The 24,420-nt window shown below is 42.0% G+C and overlaps 1 pseudogene across 1 annotated transcript in view; it reads right to left on the reverse strand.

Annotated features, from left to right (window-relative positions):
- LOC311144391 (importin-11-like) overlaps positions 1-24,420 on the reverse strand; it is a 305,649-nt pseudogene that overhangs the window by 76,307 nt on the left and 204,922 nt on the right. The window contains exons 6-9 of the transcript in view: positions 23,416-23,529; positions 20,072-20,193; positions 3,638-3,734; positions 2,677-2,761 (exon numbers count right to left, since the gene is read on the reverse strand). The product of the transcript in view is annotated as an importin-11-like (transcript). The remainder of the gene's footprint in view (positions 1-2,676; positions 2,762-3,637; positions 3,735-20,071; positions 20,194-23,415; positions 23,530-24,420) is intronic.

Consider the following 24,420-nt stretch of genomic DNA (forward strand, 5'->3'; position numbering starts at 1 on the left):
GATATAAATTATTCACCATAGGTTGAAGGTGATCACTCAGAATGGCTGTGTATTTATTGGCATTTACCTTGCCCTCTAAGGGGTTGAGTGGACCATGAGAGAGCCATCAGATCCCTCATTTACTCAGGTGTTTCCATTATTTTAGCAGTTAGCTGTACATCCGTAATCTGTTTACTGTGAGAGGACTGTAAAAATGTAAAGCGAATGTTAAAAATGAGGCGTAGGTCTCTAGCAGTCTGACACAATGTGGTTGTGTTACTTGTTTCTATGCCTTTCTGAGAAAAGGAGTTGAAAGGGTACACAGGACAGCGGAGGCATATGCTCAGCCAATCCGTATCTCTAATGGAGACGAGGACAGAGCCCTGCTAGGAGCTGGAATGTGAGCAGGAGCGTGTGTGTGCGTGTTTTGTTTCAACACACTAGAGAGCTCAGACTAAGCCTTGTTCCATCCTATGACTGTGACACAGGTGGTAGGGGGCTTTGTCCCAGATCACTACTGTAGCAAACCCATCTGCCATAAACAGTGCCTGAGGGTACACAGCGGCTGTGCAGGTGTGAGATATCTCAGTGTTGGACAGGGGATCTAAGGCAAAAAAAACATTTAACATTCTTCACCACTTTAAAATAGCCTGTTCTCCCCAGTTTGGCTAGCAGCATGCAGTATATACAAATCCACAAGAGAGAGAGAGAGAGAGAGAGAGAGAGAGAGAGAGAGAGAGAGAGAGAGAGAGAGAGAGAGAGAGAGAGAGAGAGAGAGAGAGAGAGAGAGAGAGAGAGAGAGAAAGAGAGAAAGAGCGAGAGAGAGAGAGAGAGAGAGAAAGAGAGAGTCCGACTGTGAACACAGCGACCATCCTTTAAGGGAGCTGTGCTTGAACAAACAGTGCCAGCTGTGTATGTGTGTGGTGATGTGGTGATTGGTACTTAGTGCTGCTGTCTCTCTGTGCCCTGCTCTCGTACCCTTAGGGGAACACCAGGGACTGAGGTGATAAGTGCTGTGGGACACTACAAACATGTAAAGAAAACCACGCACACACCACTCTTTCACTCACACATACACACACACACACACACACACAAAACTTGATTGGAGTCCACCTGTGGTAAATTCAATTGATTGGACATGATTTGGAAAGGCACACACGTCTACATAAGGTCCCACAGTTGACAGTGCATGTCAGAGCAAAAACCAAGCCATGAGATCGAAGGAATTGTCCGTAGAGCTCCTAGACAGGTTTGTGTCGAGGCAGAGATCTGGTGAAGGGTACCAAAAAATATCTGCATCTGTGAAAGTCCCCAAGAACACAGTGGCCTCAATCATTCTTAAATGGAAGAAGTTTGGAACCACCAAGACTCTTCCTAGAGCTGGCCGTCCGGCCAAACTGAGCAATTGGGGGAGAAGGGCCTTGGTCAGGGAGGTGATCCGATGATCACGCTGACAGAGCTCCAGAGTTCCTCTGTGGAGATGGGAGAACCTTCCAGAAGGACAACCATCTCTGCAGCACTCCACCAATAAGACCTTTATGGTGGACTGGCCAGACGGAAGCCACTCCTCAGTAAAAGGCACATGACAGCCCGCTTGGAGTTTGTGAAAAGGCACCTAAAGGACTATCAGACCATGAGAAACAAGATTCTCTGGTCTGACGAAATCAAGATTGAACTCTTTGGCCTGAATGCAAGCGTCACATCTGGAAGAAACCTAGCATAATCCCTATGGTGAAGCATGGTGGTGGCAGCATCATGCTATGGGGATGTTTTTCAGCGGCAGGGACTGGGAGACTTGTCAGGATCGAGGGAAAGATGAACGGAACAAAGTACAGGGAGATCCTTGATGAAAACCTGCTCCAGACAGCTCAGGACCTCAGACTGGGGCGACAACGCAGGAGTGGCTTCGGGACAAGTCTCTGAATGTCCTTGAGTGGCCCAGCCAGAGCCCGGACATGAACCAGATTGAACATCTCTGGAGAGACCTGAAAATAGCTGTGCAGCGACGCTCACCATCCAACATGACAGAGCTTGAGAGGATCTGCAGAGAAGTTCTGGAGGAACTCCCCAAATACAGGTGTGCCAAGATTGTAGCGTCATACCCAAGAAGACTCAAGGCTGTAATCGCTGCCAATGTTGCTTCAACAAAGTACTGAGTAAAGGGTCTGAATATTAGTGTAAATGTAATATTTCCTTTTTTATTTCTAATAAATTTGCAAAATTTTCTAAAAATGTTGCTATGTAATTATGGGGTATTGTGTGTAGATTGAGATGGGTAAAAAACTATTTAATACATTTTAGAATAAGGCTGTAACGTATCAAAATGTGGAAGAAGTCAAGGGGTCTGAATGCTTTCCGAATGCACTGTATGTCCCCATCCTCTGCTGTAGTCATTCTTTTATTATTACAGTTATTATTTTACCCACTGTGAACCACCTGTAGAGAAACCATGATTATCCATACTGAGACGCAGCAGGAGGGGCACATGCACACACAACCGTACACATACAAGTAAACATATAATTTTAGAAGAGAGATAAGAGGAAAAACAACGTTCTGTAAGCTCAGAAAGTTGTCAACGTTATGAATAAAACTCCAACATGATCTGCAGTGGAGAGAAATGCAGTGGTTTTATCAACTGCCTTCTGGTTGTAATTAACGCACAGGAGGAAAAGTATTGTGTGTTTATAGACTCAGTTTCTTCCTCTTGTCCTGTTCTGTGGGAGGCTCCTCAGCATCAGACAGCTTGGGTTCCTCGAAATGGCTCAGCAGCATAAAGCTAGCATAGAGAAACACACACACACACACACACACACAGTTACACACACACGGACACACAGTTACACGTAGACACATACACACAAAGTTACACACGGACACACACACAGATACACACGGACACTATACATATCGCATCAGGCACCTAAGTATCATTAGGGCAATTCCCAGCCCTAATAGCAAGACATTTCCATTTGCTAGGATGCTCAAGAATGATTGCTTACAACGTCGAACAACAGCAGCCAATGTAGGAAGTACTCTTGTCAACTTTACAGACACAGTATGAGAAGCTTTTGGGACACAGTGTGAACTGAAGATGCCAGATTGCTGTATGGTACGGTATGGCTACGGCTGCTATGGTTGGGGTAAACACTGTATTATGCGGTGCACCAGTGTTCCCTGGGCCATTTCACACATGATTACACCCCCAGATTGGCAAAGCCACAGAGGCTAGCAGTTAAGAGTGTTGGGCCAGTAACCGAAAGATCACTGGTTTGAATCCCAGGGCCGACGAGGTGAAAAATCATTCGACGTGCCCTTTAGCAAGGCACTTAACCCTAGTTGCTCTGGATAGTGTCTAGTACATGTTGAACCTCCTTATGGGATTATATTAGTTTCTCTTAATTAAAGCTTTAGGGTTTATGTCTTTCAGCTTCGTCCTGCTGATTCAAAGCTGTATTTCTTTCAGATGCTTTCGGAGATTCTAACCATAGTCAGTGGTTCTTGCTTTCTGTTTCTCACATTCACACATCTTGTTTCAATGATCTTTTCAAACTAAATCTGTTTTGCATCTCATGCTTTTCTGTTTCTGTCATCAGTTCTAATTACTAGTAGTAGTTGTGTAGTTGTGGTCATGCTATGGTCGTGTTGTGGTTGTTTTGGGATTGTGTTCAGGTCAGACATCTTCTGTCATCACGTCATGCAGCGCCTCCACACAGATGTTGATTATGCCACAGAACTTCTCCTGGACCACACTGGAACACAAAAACAACAACAACACACATTAAAGACAAACTGCAACACAACAACAACAACAACAACCATTTAAGATACCAGAGACACAATTTTCTCCTGTATCCTGATGCAGTGAAGTAGACAGAGCACACAGTGGGTTTCATCCACATTGTCTGGGATCACACAGATGGATCAACGGTCCCTTTGAGAATTGTGCGTTTCAATGGCATAGTGCATGTGCGTGTGTGTTTGTGGTTATATATCACAGCAATGTCATTGGCATCATATGTGCAAACGTGTATGAACATGTGAATGTATGTCTGACACCATTCGAGCAAATACATTTAAAGTGTGTGTGTGTGTGTGTCTCTGTAGATAATGCACGGTATGTGTGTGGGTGGAAGTGTGGCAAAGGTATGACATTGGTGAAACGTACCTACAGTAGCACCATACACGTCAGATGGAATATATCACACACAGTAGGGCCCACAGTGCATGGAGACAAGCATTACTGAACTGTACATCCCTGAGGACCAATGGTAAATGTGGCATCAAAGGGCATATCTCTTGGCAGCTTTGCACACTCTTGGCATTTTCTCAACCAGCTTCATGAGGTAGTCACCCGGAATGCATTTCAATGAACAAATATGCCTTGTTAAAAGTTAATTTGTGGAATTTGTTTCCTTCTTAATGTGTTTGAGCCAATCAGTTGTGTTGTGACAAGGTAGGGATGATTTACAGAAGATAGCCCTATTTGGTAAAAGACCAAGTCCATATTATGGCAAGAACCGCTCAAATAAGCAAAGAGAAATGAGAGTCCACCAGTACTTCAAGACATGAAGGTCAGTCAATACGGAACATTTCAAGAACTTTGAAAGTTTCTTCAAGTGCAGTCGCAAAAACCATCAAGCTCTATGATGAAACTGGCTCTCATGAGGACCGCCACAGGAAAGGAAGACACAGAGTTACCTCTGCTGCAAAGGATAAGTTCATTAGAGTTAACTTCACCTCAATTGCAGCCCAAATAAACAGAGTTCAAGTAACAGACACATCTCAACATCAGCTGTTCAGAGGAGACTACGTGAATCAGGCCTTCATGGTCAAATTGCTGCAAAGAAACAACTACTAAAGGACACCAATAAGAAGAAGAGACCTGCTTGGGCCAAGAAACAAGAGCAATGGACATTAGACCGGAGTCCAAATTTGAGATTTTTGGTTCCAACCGCTATGTCTTTGTGAGACGCAGAGTAGGTGAACGGATGATCTTCGCATGTGTGGTTCCCACCGTGAAGCATGGGGAGGAAGTGTCAAGGTGTGGGGGTGCTTTGCTGGTGACACTGTCAGTGATTTATTTAGAATTCAAGGCACACTTAACCAGCATGCTTACCACAGCATTCTTCAGCGATACGCCATCCCATCTGGTTTGCGCTTAGTGGGACTATCATTGGTTTTTCAACAGGACAATTATCTAAAACACACCTCCAGGCTGTGTAAAGGCTATTTGACCAAGGAGAGTGATGGAGTGCTGCATCAGATGACCTGGCCTCCACAATCACCCGACCTCAACCCAATAGAGATGGTTTGAGATGAGTTGGACCGCAGAGTGAAGGAAAAGCAGCCAACAAGTGCTCAGCATATGTGGGAACTCCTTCAAGACTGTTGGAAAAGCATTCCTCATGAAGCTGGTTGAGAGAATGCCAAGAGTTTGCAAAGCTGTTATCAAGGCAAAGGGTGGCTACTTTAAAGATTCTAAAATATAAAATAAATGTTGCACACATACTGCTGCCATCTAGTGGCCAAAATCAAAAGTGCGCCTAAACTGCAATATTATATTGTGGCCTTTCTCTTGCGTTTCAAAGACGATGTATTATCTTTTACCAGATCTAATGTCTTATATTCTCCTACATTCATTTCACATTTCCACAAACTTCAAAGTGTTTCCTTTCAAACGGTGTCAAGAATATGCATATCCTCGCTTCAGGTCCTGAGTTACAGGCAGTTAGATTTGGATATGTAATTTTAGGCGAAAATAATAAAAAAGGGTCCGATCCTTAAGAGGTAAAACAATGCAATATCTATTTAAAATGAATAGGATGGAAATGTTTTGCTAAACTAGCAAGCTGGTAGTGCTTTATTTGACAGCCTTGTTTCAGTCGGTGGTAATACGGTATTGCTAGATGGTAACCATGGGTACTATCTTGAAGGGGAAAGAGACCGGTGGAGAAATGAAGTGAAAGAGGGAGAAGAGCATGAGGGTGAAAAAGAAGATCTAGATAAGAAGATGCAGCCAATAATACAACCAAAGAGAATATTAGAAAGTGTGGAATGAGGGGGAGTGATTGAAAATGAAAGGAGGAGAGAGAGAGAAACCTTTACTCTAATGTGGTGAGAAATGATGGGGGAAAGACGAGCTCCAGTAACCATTTGAGAGCAAAGTTCAGTGCATCGAAGAAACATCTGATGACGCATTCACCAGAGTTTGTTACATTTTGGAAGTTCAAGCCATCTCCATGGTAACATTTTATCTCTGCATGACAACCACACATTTTAATATATTCAAAGGTTCCTGTAGTTTCCAACAGTTCCTAAAGCTGGAATTACTGAGCACGCATAATTGAGTCCTACATGTGGTTGGCTGGTTCCATTTCAACCCCTGTCCCGGAGCTATCTAGCTAACTAACTAACTAACTAACTAACTAACTAACTAACTAACTAACTATATATATATATACAGTGGAGGAAAAAAGTATTTAGTCAGCCACCAATTGTGCAAGTTCTCCCACTTAAAAAGATGAGAGAGGCCTGTAATTTTCATCATAGGTACACGTCAACTATGACAGACAAATTGGAGAGAAAAAAATCCAGAAAAACACATTGTAGGATTTTTAATGAATTTATTTGCAAATTATGGTGGAAAATAAGTATTTGGTCACCTACAAACAAGCAAGATTTCTGGCTCTCACAGACCTGTAACTTCTTCTTTAAGAGGCTCCTCTGTCCTCCACTCGTTACCTGTATTAATGGCACCTGTTTGAACTTGTTATCAGTATAAAAGACACCTGTCCACAACCTCAAAAAGTCACACTCCAAACTCCACTATGGCCAAGACCAAAGAGCTGTCAAAGGACACCAGAAACAAAATTGTAGACCTGCACCAGGCTGGGAAGACTGAATCTGCAATAGGTAAGCATCTTGGTTTGAAGAAATCAACTGTGGGAGCAATTATTAGGAAATGGAAGACATACAAGACCACTGATAATCTCCCTCGATCTGGGGCTCCATGCAAGATCTCACCCCGTGGGGTCAAAATGATCACAAGAACGTTGAGCAAAAATCCCAGAAATACACGGGGGGACCTAGTGAATGACCTGCAGAGAGCTGGGACCAAAGTAACAAATCCTACCATCAGTAACACACTACGCCGCCAGGGACTCAAATCCTGCAGTGCCAGACGTGTCCCCCTGCTTAAGCCAGTACATGTCCAGGCCCGTCTGAAGTTTGCTAGAGTGCATTTGGATGATCCAGAAGAGGATTGGTAGAATGTCATATGGTCAGATGAAACCAAAATATAACTTTTTGGTAAAAACTCAACTCGTCGTGTTTGGAGGACAAAGAATGCTGAGTTGCATCCAAAGATCACAATACCTACTGTGAAGCATGGGGGTGGAAACATCATGCTTTGGGGCTGTTTTTCTGCAAAGGGACCAGGACGACTGATCCGTGTAAAGGAAAGAATGAATGGGGCCATGTATCGTGAGATTTTGAGTGCAAACCTCCTTCCATCAGCAAGGGCATTGAAGATAAAACGTGGCTGGGTCTTTCAGCATGACAATGATCCCAAACACACCGCCCGGGCAACGAAGGAGTGGCTTCGTAAGAAGCATTTCAAGGTCCTGGAGTGGCCTAGCCAGTCTCCAGATCTCAACCCCATAGAAAATATTTGGAGGGAGTTGAAAGTCTGTGTTGCCCAGCGACAGCCCCAAAACATCACTGCTCTAGAGGAGATCTGCATGGAGGAATGGGCCAAAATACCAGCAACAGTGTGTGAAAACCTTGTGAAGACTTACAGAAAACGTTTGACCTGTGTCTTTGCCAACAAAAGGTATATAACAAAGTATTGAGAAACTTTTGTTATTGACCAAATACTTATTTTCCACCATAATTTGCAAATAAATTCCTTAAAAATCCTACAATGTGTTTTTGCAGCAGGGACTATTGGTATGCTGATAGAAGGACACACTCCACAGAGAGATGGTGATAAATGGAGAAGGACTATGCATGATCATAGAACTAGTGAAGGAAGAAGGTTCATGCATCATCACACAGTCTACACCAACGGAGGTATGGATAGAGGGGAGATTGAACAGGTATCAGGTCAACCACTGCAACAGATGGCTACGAGGAAACTGACGATTAGAGATGAGGATACTGTTGATGACAATTATCAGGTGATGGAGGACGATGTTTGAGGAATGAAGTATATTAGGAATTGGTATTAGGAATAATTGTTAAAGCATAATAATTTGTCATATGATGAATGTTTATATGGAGTTATTGGTTTAGAAATGAAATCAATTGAACTGTTGTGTTCTCCGTCTTCTAGTGAGGTAAATACAGAGGGTATCTTGATGCATAAGGGATAATTTGGCCTAGCATGGTGTGAACCTAAATAAGTAAAAGTAACAAACTATGAATCAGCTGAAGATGAATATCAGAGGCGTTGAAGACGTTTTTGTAAAATACCTCTTCTACATGCAACTGGTCTCCAACAACCAATCGAAGATATCAAAGGATTTTCTCATGTTTTTATATCGAAGGAGTGGGAAAGGAGTTCACCATTGAGTGAGAATGGAGAAAGATCTGTTCAAATGCAACATTTCTCATGTTGTTGGTAATAATGGTTGGCAAATGGAGAAGACATTGAGGTTGTGGAGTTGGTGGTGAATCGAATGAGACATTGTAGTTGTGACATTGTCATGGGCAAGTCATTTTGAAATATGAAGCTATCTGAAGAACATAATGAAGAGACGCCAGAAGATTTAAGTGCCGGGAGGAATAAAGGGGTTGCTTGTTGATAATAAAAATTTGATGTATCTAAATTTGATAATTTGGGTAGTAGGTATATACACTGCTAAATTAATAGTATTAAGAATGCATTGAGATAATGATCTGTATTTATTATCAGGATGAGGAAGGTCATAATTGAATTATGGATGTTTATAATGTATAATAATATAAGTATACATTCTGAAAGTTGTAATGGAAGTTAAGGTGAGGATTGTGAATGAAATCATGAATATGTTGATTAATTTGGTTAAAGTATTAACATATTAGTAATGATATAGATTTGGAGTATTGGGTGATATTGATATGGATGCTTAGAGTGGTAAATATCTATGTTGATAGGCAAGTCATCAATTAGTTATTATCATGGGGTTATGATATTTTCATATGATCTGAATTTGGTTGAATTATTAAAGCAGGAATAGTTTAGAGATGTAATGATTTAACAGGGAGTGATAATAGAGTGTTATAATGTGTATGTTATATGTTAGGTATATTAGGAGGACAAAGTCGGAGTTGATAATTGTATATTTTAACAATAATGGGTTTTTAAGAATTGGGTCTGAGATGTTAATCATTAGAATGTGTAATTGATAATCACATGGCATTGGATGCTATTATATTAAGATGAGGATGATATGGTAATTTGAATGCTGTTGAAGTCTTTTCAACGTTTTTTTAGTGGTAATCAGGGACGGCTTGTTCAATAGGGCGATATGGGCGACGCACTGCCAAACGGGAAAAGGAAGGGATTTTTTTTCTAATCAATTATATCACGGCAACAGCAGTTATCAGTGTTCACGTCTGATCTGCCAGCCACTAAATGTCAAATCAGGCTAAAGTCGTGCTTCAAATGGCCCCGCCCGTTTTTGGGGCGATTTCAGTCAAGTTGAAAATCGCCCAGAAGTCTCTCATAGCCTGTCATGTAAAATCTATTTTTTTCACATTTCAAAGCTTTCAATACATTCTCTATGGGTGTCTGTGGGCTTGCACTTACGCGCTTTCGTCATACGTGACGTAACGTTGAACGTAACTAAGACAATGGCGGCTAGAAGCGTCTCTGTTGCGACCTGCAGTGCGGCGTTATTTTATGTTTTTAATTTGTAGACTTAGTTTACAAACATTCTGCCAACCATGGATTTCCAGTGGTTGGTTTTGGACTGATCTTGTTGATCGTGTACATACCCGCTACGAACGGACTAAATAATGAAAACACTGCTGGCAGCTGAATCCCAATACAGCTGGGAGACTTGGCTGGATGAGTCCCGGACAGAGAAGTGGAGCCGGCCACCTTCACCCTGGTCAGAGCGGACCGCGATCCTGGTAAGAGAGCGACTCTGTACCCCGACATTGAACTGCTTTCTGTGTCATTGCGACCTTACTATCAATTCAATTCAATTTAAGGGCTTTATTGGCATGGGAAACGTGTGTTAACATTGCCAAAGCAAGGGAAGTAGATAGTAAACAAAAGTGAAATAAACAATAAATATTAACAGTAAACATTACACTCAGAAGTTTCAAAAGAATAAAGACATTTCAAATGTCATATTATGTATATATACAGTGTTGTTACAATGTGCAAATAGTTAAAGTACAAATGGGAAAATAAATAAACATAAATATGGGTTGTATTTACAATGGTGTTTGTTCTTCACTGGTTGCCCTTTTCTTGTGGCAACAGGTCACAAATCTTGCAGCTGTGATGGCACACTGTGGTTTTTCACCCAGTAGATAAGGGAGTTTATCAAAATTGGGTTTGTTTTCGAATTCTTTGTGGATCGCTGTAATCTGAGGGAAATATGTGTCTCTAATATGGTCATACATTTGGCAGGAGGTTAGGAAGTGCAGCTCAGTTTCCACCTCATTTTGTGGGCAGTGTGCACATAGCCTGTCTTCTCTTGAGAGCCAGGTCTGCCTACGGCGGCCTTTCTCAATAGCAAGGCTATGGTCACTGAGTCTGTACATAGTCAAAGCTTTCATTAAGTTTGGGTCAGTCACAGTGGTCAGGTATTCTGCCACTGTGTACTCTCTGTTTAGGGCCAAATAGCATTCTAGTTTGCTCTGTTTTTTTGTTTGTTCTTTCCAATGTGTCAAGTAATTCTCTTTTTGTTTTCTCATGATTTGGTTGGGTCTAATTGTGTTGTTGTTGTTGTTGTTGTTGTTGTCCTGGGGCTGTGTGGGGTCTGTTTGTGTTTGTGAACAGAGGCCCAGGACAAGCTTACTTAGGGGACTCTTCTCCAAGTTCATCTCTCTGTAGGTGATGGCTTTGTTATGGAAGGTTTGGGAATCGCTTCCTTTTAAGTGGTTACTATCTGCCCCGTGAGTTCCCCCAATTGTTTGTTACCGTTGTGTACTGTTGATAATCACAAGTTTACTGGAGAACTGAGACCAAGTAGAGACTTTGGACAGGGTGGATATGGTATAATAAAGGCAGTTTATTCAGAGGTAAAGATATCTGGAATCGCGTGCACGGACTCGTGCACGTGTGTAGGTCACCTAAATCATCAGAAAAATTGCCCCTCCTGAGAATTTTTTCAGGAGCCGCCACTGGTGGTAATTCCATAGGAACATGGATGGCAAGCATTCTAGGTCCTCTAGTGGCCATAGTAATTATTGTAGCCATAGTTATGGCGTGTTGTTTTCAATTTTTCGGGGATTGATTTTAAGATCTGTACGAACGATTACTAACATGCCTGTGATTACAGTTAGACATGTATCAGTTAATGTTAATGCAAGGAGGGAGAGGACTAATTATTTTATGTCATCTTGTTCCAGTTTGGATTCCATTGATAATGTTGATTGAGGACAAGGAATGTTAAATGGGAATTGTATGCCATGGAATTAAGGGTTACAGGAAGAAGTTGGATATATCAGTGGATCAGATAGAGCCCCTTGTGACCAGGAAAAACGTGGGGTTCCTCTGACTGCGCATGGATGATGAAGACGGACATTTTTGTAATTTTTTTATTCATGTGTTCAGATTGTAATATCCATGTAATTTACAAAGTGGCATGGATCTTTGTATTTGTGGGGATGATGTCATGATGGTCACAATTTATTTATATGTATGTTTTTTTGATTGCGTGTATCAGAAAAAGGGGTCATTTTAAAAGAGAGGATGTCTATGTGGGATATTTCCTTATATATATAAATAGGGTACTGACTACATAGATTATTAGCATGAATAGTAGTAGTTAATTATGTGTTTATCTTTTACTTAGACTGAGTTTATAGAGGTTTGAGAGGTTTGATATCACATAAGATAGATGACTGAGAATTTATACCTTTATTGATTAAATATATGGAGAATCAAGTTGGATTCAGGTCAATTCTCAGTTATCTAGCATAGTTTAGGATCTAGTCAGAGATGTATGTACTACTGATTGGAGAATATTGTATTTTATATAAAGTTATATGTGCATTGTTTGGGTTAAGTCAGGTCACTTACCACAAAAAAAACACAAAAAAAACATGGATTGTAATGATGTCATGTCATAGTATTGTGGGGACAGAGGTAGAGTTACTGGATAAGTGATTTGGTTCCATTGAGTCTACATTCCTTGTGTCAAAGTAGATTAGTGATGTTTAGGGTAGTGTGATTGATGGACAGGATGTAGTGACCTGGGGCAAAGGGTAATAATAACAGCGACAGGGAGGCCTATGTTGGTTTCCAGATGTATGTGAAAGGAATGAGAACTAAGGGTATATAAGGTAGAGTGTCTTCTTTGTTCAAGTTAGTTCAACTGACGAAGGGCAAAGCCATGTCGGTTGGTTAGATGAACCCACGAGCTCGTGATTCAATAAATACTTGGTATGAAATCTCCACAGAAGTCTAAGTAAATTCTATCTATCTATCTATCTATCTATCTATCTATCTATCTATCTATCTATCTATCTATCTATCTATCTATCTATCTATCTATCTATCTATCTATCTATCTATCTATCTATCTATCTATCTATCTATCTATCTATCTATCTATCTATCTATCTATCTATCTATCTATCTATCTATCTATCTATCTATCTATCTATCTATCTATCTATCTAACTAGCTAACTAAGTAACTAACTAGCTAGCTAACTCATTAGCTGCCTAGAAGAAAACATGCATTTATAGATTAATTATTTGAGTCTTTTATTTGAAAGGGTGAGAACAGAATGGCTTGGACATATTCATGGAGATAAATTAGAGGGGGAAATCATTTGAGAGAAAGAGGGCAGTGGAGCATCAAATGTTAAGTCACACTTGTGATTGGATGGATAGTCACACTTGTGATTGGATGGATAGTCACACTTGTGATTGGATGGATAGTTACACTTGTGAATAGATGGATAGTCGAGCCAAGTACACAGAATGCGAAGCTCCATCTTAAACACTGACAATATTAGACTAAATGAATAATATTCTGATGCCATCTCACATAACAGTCTGAACAAGGTGCATGAAAAGTAGAGCCAAGGCACACCAACAGACAAACTTGTCTCGGATACTTTTCCTATTTCCAGTCATGTGTTTAATAAAATGGTACTATTTAATAACCTTACTGTGGAACACGCACCAGGAAACCTCTACCCTTTATCTCCTGATAATAGTGTCAGGCTCGGGTGTCATGACAACCAATTGAAATAGGTGTCTGCCTTCATACTAAAGATCTCTTATCACATGTGAGCGTGTGTCTGTTGTAATTCCATCCTGCTCGACACCTTGTCTGTGATTCGTTTCTAATAGGTGTCACCCCGACTCTCAATCCATCTCCCTACCAGAAAACATAAACGTTGAATTGTGAGGGAAGCCGAAGAGCATCAGCAGAATCCACGAGGTGCAATTTCGAAATTGGGTAGTGCATCATCAGTTCCTCGTCATGTTACTCATTGCATACCTTAGAGAGCTATTTATAACTTGTCAGAAATGTCCATATCAACTAGCCTACAGTGCCTTGCAAAAGTATTCATCCCCCTTGGCGTTTTTCCTATTTTGTTGCAGTACAACCTGTAATTTGAATGGATTTTAATTTAGATTTCATGTAATGGACATACACAAAATAGTCAAAATTTTGTAACTTGTTTCAAAAAATTTGAAAAAATAAATAACGGAAAACTGGTGCGTATTTGCCCTTTGCTACGAAGCCCCTAAATAAGATCTGGTGCAACCAATCACCTTCAGAAGTCACATATTTAGTTAAATAAAGTCCACCTGTGTGCAATCTAAGTGTCACATGATCTCAATATATTTACACCTGTTCTGACATGCCCCAGAGTCTGCAACACCACTAAGCAAGGGGCACCACCAAGCAAGCAGCACCATGAAGACCAAGGAGCTCTCCAAACAGGTCAGGGACAAAGTTGTGGAGAAGTACAGATCAGGGTTGGGTTATAAAAAAAATATCTGAAACTTTGAACATCCCACGGAGCACCATAAATCCATTATTTAAAAATGAAAAGAATATGGCACCACAACAAACCTGCCAAGAGAGGGCCTCCCACCAAAACTCACAGACCAGGCAAGGAGGGCATTAATCAGAGAGGCAACAAAGAGACCAAAGATAACCCTGAAGGAGCTGCAAAGCTCCACAGTGGAGATTGGAGTATCTATCCATAGGACCACTTTAAGCCGTACACTCCACAGAGCTGGGCTTTACGGAAGAGTGGCCACAAAAAAAAACATTGCTTAAAGAAAAAAATAAGCAAACATGTTTGGTGTTCGCCAAAAGGCATGTGGGAGACACCCCAAACATATGGAAGAAGGTACTCTGGTCAGATGAGACTAAAATTGAGCTTTTTGGCAATCAAGGAAAACGCTATGTCTGGCGCAAACCCAACACCTCTCATCACCCCGAGAACACCATCCCCACAGTGAAGCATGGTGGTGGCAGCATCATGCTGTGGGGATGTTTTTCATCGGCAGGGACTGGGAAACTGGTCAGAATTGAAGGAATGATGGATGGCGCTAAATACAGGGAAATTCTTGAGGGAAAACTGTTTCAGTCTTCCAGAGATTTGAGACTGGGACGGTGGTTCACCTTCCAGCAGGACAATGACCCTAAGCATACTGCTAAAGCAACACTCAAGTGTACCCTGTAGCTCAGTTGGTAGAGCATGGTGCTTGCAATGCCAGGGTTGTGGGTTCGTTTCCCACGGGGAGCCAGTATGAAAATGTATGCACTCACTAACTGTAAGTTGCTCTGGATAAGAGCGTCTGCTAAATAACTAAAATGTAAAATGTTTAAGGGGAAACATTTAAATGTCTTGGAATGGCCTAGTCAAAGCCCAGACCTCAATCCAATTGAGAATCTGTGGTATGACTTAAAGATTGCTGTACACCAGCGGAACCCATCCAACTTGAAGGAACTGGAGCAGTTTTGCCTTGAAGAATGGGCAAAAATTCCAGTGGCTAGATGTGCCAAGCTTATAGAGACATACCCCAAGAGACTTGCAGCTGTAATTGCTGCAAAAGGTGGCTCTACAAAGTATTGACTTTGGGGGGGTGAATAGTTATGCACGCTCAAGTTTTCTGTTTTTGTGTCTTATTTCTTGTTTGTTTCACAATAAAAAATATTTTGCATCTTCAAAGTGGTAGGCATGTTGTGTAAATCAAATGATACAAACCTCCCAAAAATCAATTTTAATTCCAGGTTGTAAGGCAACAAAATAGTAAAAATGCCAAGGGGGGTGAATACTTTCGCAATATACTGTATATCAGCTAACGTTTTTTTATTTAGTTTTTTTAGCCTATAGATATTGTTGTAATTTTTTTGTCACTCAAATATCATATGAATACACATTAGACATGACAAAATCTGTAGAATGAATGTGCTTTAAAATGGTCAAATTTTCTCCACTAACAAGAGGGGTGTGAACAGTTTGTATCATGAACAGTGCTTTTGCCCATAGAAATAGACTTGGCGCATGCGTGCGCACAGGGGGGCGCGGGATGTTCCCTAATGCCCCGAGTGAAAAAGTTTGTGAACCCATGTTCTAGGAGTGAGGAAAGTCAGGGAAGGACTAGTGGAAATGCACATTCTTACTGTATGAAGTTTCAATGCTTCTGATGCTAGGGCCAGGCGGGAGCAGTGAAGGATATTTTTCCCATCACTACTTTAACAGTGTCATATGCATGTCTATATATGGCACATATCACCGTCATACGCAAAACTTCCGGATTTGTAACTTTCCAGTTGCGAGGTTGGATTTGGGTGGATTTGATTGAACTCAACTTGTGTTTTTGATGTATTCTGTTGACTTGAGGACATTCTGTCCCTACTGATTACACACGTTTACAGCTGGGAAACTTCTTTCTCCTTTTTGAGATCTGAAACAAAACTGAACTAAAACAAAAGCAACAGTGTACATGCCCCAATGGAGTAAATTCTGAAGAACTGATTCCCTCTTTAGCTATCAGGCCACATCCAGCAGTAAAGCAGAAAATAATTAACTTCAGTCTTGCCATTGTAATGCCATACAATCCTTCTGGTTCAACACAGATACAGTGAGGAGAATAAGTATTTGATACACTGCCGATTTTGCAAGTTTTCCTACTTACAAAGCATGTAGAGGTCTGTAATTTTTATCATAGGTACACTTCAACTGTGAGAGACGGAATCTAAAACAAAAATCCAGAAAATCACATTGTATGATTTTTAAGTAATTAATTTGCATTTTATTGCATGACATACTATTTGATACATCAGAAAAGCAGAACTTAATATTTGGTACAGAAACCTTTGTTTGCAATTACAGAGATCATACGTTTCCTGTAGGTCTTGACCAGGTTTGCACACACTGCAGCAGGGATTTTGGCCCACTCCTCCATACAGACCTTCTCCAGATCCTTCAGGTTTCGGGGCTGTCGCTGGGCAATACGAACATTCAGCTCCCTCCAAAGATTTTCTATTGGGTTCAGGTCTGGAGACTGGCTAGGCCACCCCAGGACCTTGAGATGCTTCTTACGGAGCCACTCCTTAGTTGCCCTGGCTGTGTGTTTCGGGTCATTGTCATGCTGGAAGACTCAGCCACGACCCATCTTCAATGCTCTTACTGAGGGAAGAAGGTTGTTGGCCAAGATCTCACGATACATGGCCCCATCCATCCTCCCCTCAATACGGTGCAGTCGTCCTGTCCCCTTTGCAGAAAAGCATCCCCAAAGAATGACGTTTCCACCTCCATGCTTCAAGGTTGGGATGGTGTTATTGGGGTTGTACTCATCCTTCTTCTTCCTCCAAACACGGCGAGTGGAGTTTAGACCAAAAAACTCTATTTGTGTCTCATCAGACCACATGACCTTCTCCCATTCCTCCTCTGGATCATCCAGATGGTCATTGGCAAACTTCAGACGGGCCTGGACATGCGCTGGCTTGAGCAGGGGGACCTTGCGTGCGCTGCAGGATTTTAATCCATGACGGCGTAGTGTGTTACTAATGGTTTTCTTTGAGACTGTGGTCCCAGCTCTCTTCAGGTCATTGACCAGGTCCTGCCGTGTAGTTCTGGGCTGATCCCTCACCTTCCTCATGATCATTGATGCCCCACGAGGTGAGATCTTGCATGGAGCCCCAGACCGAGGGTGATTGACCGTCATCTTGAACTTCTTCCATTTTCTAATAATTGCGCCAACAGTTGTTGCCTTCTCACCAAGCTGCTTGCCTATTGTCCTGTAGCCCATCCCAGCCTTGTGCAGGTCTACATTTTATCCCTGATGTCCTTACACAGCTCTCTGGTCTTTGCCATTGTGGAGAGGTTGGAGTCTGTTTGATTGAGTGTGTGGACAGGTGTCTTTTATACAGGTAACGAGTTCAAACAGGTGCAGTTAATACAGGTAATGAGTGGAGAACAGGAGGGCTTCTTAAAGAAAAACTAACAGGTCCGTGAGAGACGGAATTCTTACTGGTTGGTAGGTGATCAAATAAAATGCAAATTAATTACTTAAAAATCATACAATGTGATTTTCTGGATTTTTGTTTTAGATTCTATCTTTCACAGTTGAAGTGTACCTATGATAAAAATTACAGATCTTTACATGCTTTGTAAGTAGGAAAACCTGCAAAATCGGCAGTGTATCAAATACTTGTTCTCCCCACTGTATGTGTGAAAGAGGTGGCATGCCAATTTACCATGCCATTGGGACTGACAGCAAAGAAAATCACGGTGAGCAGTTCTGATGACCAAGGCACTCTACCGTGAAATTGACCATGTAAGTAATGCATGCAAAGTAGAGGATAACACGGCCTAAATGAGCTGGTGTACTTTAACTATTTAAAGATTTGCAAAAGTCCTTTCAAAATGATCTGGTAGGCGATAATCCTATGATCAAAAAACAAAAGACCAGGAGGACAGAGAGTCCAATAAGCTGTCTTCTGCTGATAAGGAATAAAAGCTATATTTCCTTCTATGGCTTAGAGACTGACACAAACCCAAAAATAAACAGTCCATTTTTATACAGTGAAAGAAATAGGCAAATCGAGTTTTAGTGATGGACTGAATAGTTTATGGTGAGCTAAATGTTTACTTTTCAAAGATTCCACTCAGACCAACACCTCTCTAGCTTCTTCAAACCAGAACCACACTGATTTTACGTTCTGGCAGTGACAGAAAACAAACTAGTCATCCAACTCATCATTATCATAAGATAGGACAAGAGGAGGCTACAAAATTAAACAAACCATTGAAATGTAAGTGGCAGGGACAGTTAGTGAGAGTGGAATAATTGCATATTAAGTGAGATGGAGTCGACATCTGAAGCAACCGTGTTATCAGATATTTACATTAAATTACAGGCTAAGCAGAAGCTATTGTCCCCATCTGACAAACACAACAGCCAATTTACACAACTCTGAATTATTTTCCATCTCCATGGAGGGCACTGACGAATAAGAGTGTCTGCTAAATGACTAAAACATAATATAAATTTACTTTATCTGCTCATCCACTTTGGGCCTGGCTATCTGGGGACAAAACATTTGTATATATTTTTTTTGTATGCACTTTGAGATTATTCTGTATAGTGAAAAGCGCTTTACAAATGTAATACATTATTATTATTATTATTATTATTATTATTATTATTATTATTAATAAATATAATTAATGGGTACAAGGACAACTTTTCTGTGACAACAAATAGGCCAACTCATTCCAACAGTGAATACAAGGAGCAACAGTTGTTTTTCAGAGTGAGAGAGCTGTGGCCAAATGCTAAGTAAGGCAACACTCTGTCACTGTACGATTAGATTTTGAGGTGCCACACATATAATCTACAGAATTCATCAAACTATGGGCATTTTAGACGTGACTGTGTGGAATGGGGGTTGGTGGTCGTTTGGAGATGCAACACTGTCATATTGAATTGCTGAGGCAAAGCAACGGAGGGGGTGTACAAAATAACTCCCACTTGCCTACAGTATGAAAAATGTATGCACTCACTAACTGTGAGTCGCTCTGGATAAGAGCGTCTGCTAAATGACTAAAATGTAAATGTACAGATTGTCACATCAAAATAGAAAACTCAACCCCTAAAGTCTGGATAATGAACTTACCGCCATGCAACACAAGACTTTCAGAGGAGAAGTGAATCCTTTGAAAATCTTTAAGAAAAAAAAGTGTAATGATGTGCTTTACCTCCCACTTGGCTATTCTATAATATAATATATGTATAATAATTTCAGACAGGTGCATGTAATTCGCCGCTCATTCGGTCTGGCTCACACGGTATTACTTTTAGCATGAGGACAGTCCTGAATTGACCCTGTTCTATTAAAAAAAAAAAATTGCTTTAATATTGCTGATAGACTGTGGCTTCCATCAATGTAATTGTCTGCATCATTTCCAATGTGTGTGTGTGTGTGTGTGTGTGTGTGTCTTCCTGGCGTCAGAGAGAGACGTGGGTGACCCTCTCAGAGGAGAGCCAGTGAGATCTTTATTGATCCAGCCCAGACTACCCTGCCTTCATACCATCCAAAATGTCTACTCTAACAGTCATCCTCTCTCTCTCACACATACACACACACACATGCAGTAGAACTTAGCCTCTCACTGTCCCCACAAGGAGACTAGAACAAGGAATATTCTCCCTTGTGGGGACGAGGACAAAGGCTATTTAAAGCTTAGGGGTTAAGTTTAGGGTTACAATTAGGGTTTAGGCATTAGGGTTAGGTTTAGGGGTTAAGGTTAGGGTAAGGGTTAGGTTTAGGGGTTAGGGAAAATAGGATTGTGTGTGTGTGTTTGTATGTGTGTGTATGGTATGTGTGTGTGTGGTGTGTATGTGTGTGTGTGCTTGTGTGTGTGGTGTGCATCCTCCTCACCTGTTGTCTGATGGTAAGAGGGAGAGCAGAGCCAGAGACGATAGTTTCCTCCTCTCTGGCTGTGTGATGCTGTCCATGCGGTCCAACCACATCTCTATCACACCACCCAACAACTGGTCCATCTGACAGAGGGGGAGGAAGGATGAAACAGTGTGGAAGGAGGAAACAGTGAGGAAGGAGGAAACAGTGTGAAAGGAGGAAACAATGAGGAAGGAGGAAACAGTGGGGAAGGAGGAAACAATGAGGAAGGAGGGAACAGTGAGGAAGGAGAAAACAGTGAGGAAGGAGGACACAGTGTGGAAGGAGGAAACTGTAAGGAAGGAGGAAACAGTGAGGAAGAAGGAAACAGTGTGAAAGGAGGAAACAATGAGGAAGGAGGAAACAGTGTGGAAGGAGGAAACAGTGTGGAAGGAGGAAACAGTGGGGAAGGAGGAAACAATGAGGAAGGAGGGAACAGTGAGGAAGGAGAAAACAGTGAGGAAGGAGGACACAGTGTGGAAGGAGGAAACAGTGTGGAAGGAGGAAACAGTGAGGAAGGAGGAAACAGTGAGGAAGGAGGAAACTGTAAGGAAGGAGGGAACATTTTGGAAGGAGGAAACAGTGAGGAAGGAGGAAACAGTGAGGAAGGAGGAAACAGTGTGGAAGGAGGAAACAGTGTGGAAGGAGGAAACAGTGAGGAAGGAGGAAACAGTGAAGAAGGCGAGAAAGGGAAGAAGGAGGGAAGGGGTAGGAAGGGAAGAGAGAGAGAGAGAGAGAGCGAGAGCGAGATAAATGATAAGGTAAGAGCATATCAGTCATCTAAAGTGGCCTCCCCCTCCCTCTCCCCTCCCCTGCCCTCCCCTTCTCCTGTCCTTCAGTGTCACAGATGGAAGTCAGGAAGTGGAAAGGTGAAAGCAGAACAGCTGCTAGGCACATTGAACATTGCTCTCACCTATCCTATCCTGTCACATCAGTACTGACGGAAGAAAGTAGCTTATGAAAGACAGACACCCTATGTCTGTCTGTCTGTCTGTCTGTCTGTCTGTCTGTCTGTCTGTCTGTCTGTCTGTCTGTCTGTCTGTCTGTCTGTCTGTCTGTCTGTCTGTCTGTCTGTCTGTCTGTGGGCTATGCTAAGAGTTTTGAGATGTACAGTGGGGAAAAAAGTTTTTAGTCAGCCACCAATTGTGCAAGTTCTCCCACTTAAAAAGATGAGAGAGGCCTGTAATTTTCATCATAGGTACACGTCAACTATGACAGACAAAATGAGATTTTTTTTCCAGAAAATCACATTGTAGAATTTTTAATGAATTTATTTGCAAATTATGGTGGAAAATAAGTATTTGGTCAATAACAAAAGTTTCTCAATACTTTGTTATATACCCTTTGTTGGCAATGACACAGGTCAAACGTTTTCTGTAAGTCTTCACAAGGTTTTCACACACTGTTGCTGGTATTTTGGCCCATTCCTCCATGCAGATCTCCTCTAGAGCAGTGATGTTTTGGGGCTGTCGCTGGGCAACACGGACTTTCAACTCCCTCCAAATATTTTCTATGGGGTTGAGATCTGGAGACTGGCTAGGCCACTCCAGGACCTTGAAATGCTTCTTACGAAGCCACTCCTTCGTTGCTCGGGCGGTGTGTTTGGGGTCATTGTCATGCTGAAAGACCCAGCCACGTTTCATCTTCAATGCCCTTGCTGATGGAAGGAGGTTTTTACTCAAAATCTCACGATACATTGCCCCATTCATTCTTTCCTTTACACGGATCAGTCGTCCTGGTCACTTTGCAGAAAAGTGACAGTGGTTCTGCCTGGGTGCCAGTCTGATGACTTCAGCCAACTCCTTGGTTGTCCAGTAGGGAGCCAGGCAGCGGGGACAGTGGTTCTGCCTGGGCGCCAGTCTGATGACTTCAGCCAACTCCTTGGTTGTCCAGTAGGGAGCCAGGCAGCGGGGACAGTGGTTCTGCCTGGGCGCCAGTCTGATGACTTCAGCCAACTCCTTGGTTGTCCAGTAGGGAGCCAGGCAGCGGGGACAGTGGTTCTGCCTGGGTGCCAATCTGATGACTTCAGCCAACTCCTTGGTTGTCCAGTAGGGAGCCAGGCAGCGGGGATAGTGGTTCTGCCTGGGTGCCAGTCTGATGACTTCAGCCAAATCCTTGGTTGTTTTAGCTTGTTGTTTGACAAGGAAACAGCAGAGGCCAAAGCAGGCTGCAGCCCAGGCTACTAGCAGCCGGATGTCCTGTGTGTAAACATCCACAAGCCTGTTGGACCCTACGATCTGTTGGCCTACTCTGATCAGCGGATCAGTTTGCCAAACCCGGCTATTGGTGCTCACAGCTAGGCACAAGGGAGTTTCAGGAGGCAGAGAAGCAATCTGTGAGGGCAACATTTGGGTCAGATTGTATTATTTTTATAGGGAGCCTATACTTTCAACTCTGTGTTTTTTTTTATCCGAGAAACTAAGACAGGGGGATTGAAGGGAGGGAAACGTTATTGTTGACACTGAGGCTTGTCCACAAGTCTCGACTTGTAAAATGCCTTGCAGTTGAAATGTTGACCATAAATATTCTCCTTGCGGTCTATGTTTTCCAACAGTACATGCCAGTGAAGGCTGCTCAGGGGAGAACGGCTCATAATAATGTCCGGAACGACAGAAATGGAATGGCATCAAACACCTGGAAACCATGTGTTTGATGTATTTGATACAATTCCACTGATTCCACTCCAGTCATTACCACAAGCCCGTTCTCCCCAATTAAGGTGCCACGAACCTCCTGTGGTACATGCCCCCAGGGGATAAAGTCTTCGTGCTATTTCACTAGTTTGGGGATCATTACAGCCAAACTTTCTGGGCTTGTATGAGTACAGAAAGAAAGGCTAACGGATTGGGGGACACAGGTTCGGACGATTGATTCCTGACCAGAAGGTAAACAGACCGTTAGATCTCATTAGGCCTAAGAAGCCAAACAGAGTTTAGGTGAACCTTCGATGCAGACTCTGCTATAGGGAGTTGGCTGTTTGTTTTTCCTATGGGGAGAGAGCTGTGGAGATACTGTATTCTCAGATGAAGAGATGGAGTTAGGAGTTAGGGGGGAACCCAAACCAGACAGATTCGTGATCCACCAGGGACCAGTTGGAGATGCGCTCAGAGCCAAATTAGCACAACAGATACACAAGCAGAGAGAAACCTGGACTGAATGTGATTCCATAATAACTTTAAGCTGCTGTTGGGGGGGAGGGTGGGGGGGTACTATCCCTTGTAGAAGGTAACAGAGGGAAATGAAGGTTAGAGTTACTGGCCATAATGGTAAATCCAACATGGCTGCCGCTCCACCATTCTACTAGTTGTAACAGCATGATGTTTCACCTGCTGGTTGTACTGTCCGGCCGTCTGTGTCAGGAGGGAGGAGAAGAAACGAGCGTTCTGCAGCAGGACTCTTCCCATGAATTCAAGGTAGGTGGACATCACCATCGGGTAGCTCTGCAGATAGACACACACACACAGGGAGGAAAGGGGTTAATGACAAAAACATGATATAACGACAGGGGTTTGTTTCACTACATACAACAGAGACCAATGGGAATAGACTAGAAGATGTACATACTGTCACAGTGAGTAAATACAGTATATGGCGTAAAATCTTGAGAGATTTCAGAACAGACCAGTCAAAGTTAGATTATTGTATGACATACAGTGACCTAAAGTGGCTAAATAGCTTATCCTGTCATTCAATTCAGTCCTTGTACAGGCATCTGTATTTGACAGGGAAGGACATAACAAGAACACAGAGTGAAAGAGAGCGAGAGAGAGAGAAGGCTGGAGGATGGCAGGTTCCTATGGAAGGTTCTGGCAGAGCGCCATGGAGACATCAGATGGTCAAGTCAACCTATCAGTTACAGCTGAGCTCTCATAAAAGACAGATGGAGAGGGAGATTGACTCGGTACCGGGACCCCCTGTATATAGTCTCGCTATTGTTATTTTACTGCTGCTCTTTAATTATTTGTTACTTTTATTTCTTATAATTTTTTTATTGAATGTTTTTTTTTGTATTTTTGAGGGGTATTCTTTCTTAAAATTGCATTGTTGGTTAAGGGCTTGTAAGTAAGGGGGAAGGTAAGGTCTACACCTGTTGTATTCGGCGCATGTGACAAATAACATTTGATTTGATTTTGACAGAGATATACATTGCATTCGGAAAGTATTCAGACCCCTTGACTTTTTTCACATTTTGTTACGTTATAGGCTTATTCTAAAATTGATTAAATTAAATTTTTTCCTCATCAATCTACACACAATACCCCATAATGACAATGAGCAAAAACGGGTTTTTAGAAATGTTTGCTAATTTATTACAAATAAAAAAACAAAAA

The sequence above is a fragment of the Coregonus lavaretus genome (genome assembly GCF_964263955.1).
Source record: "Coregonus lavaretus genome assembly, chromosome: 17".
NCBI classification, from domain to species: Eukaryota; Metazoa; Chordata; class Actinopteri; order Salmoniformes; family Salmonidae; genus Coregonus; species Coregonus lavaretus.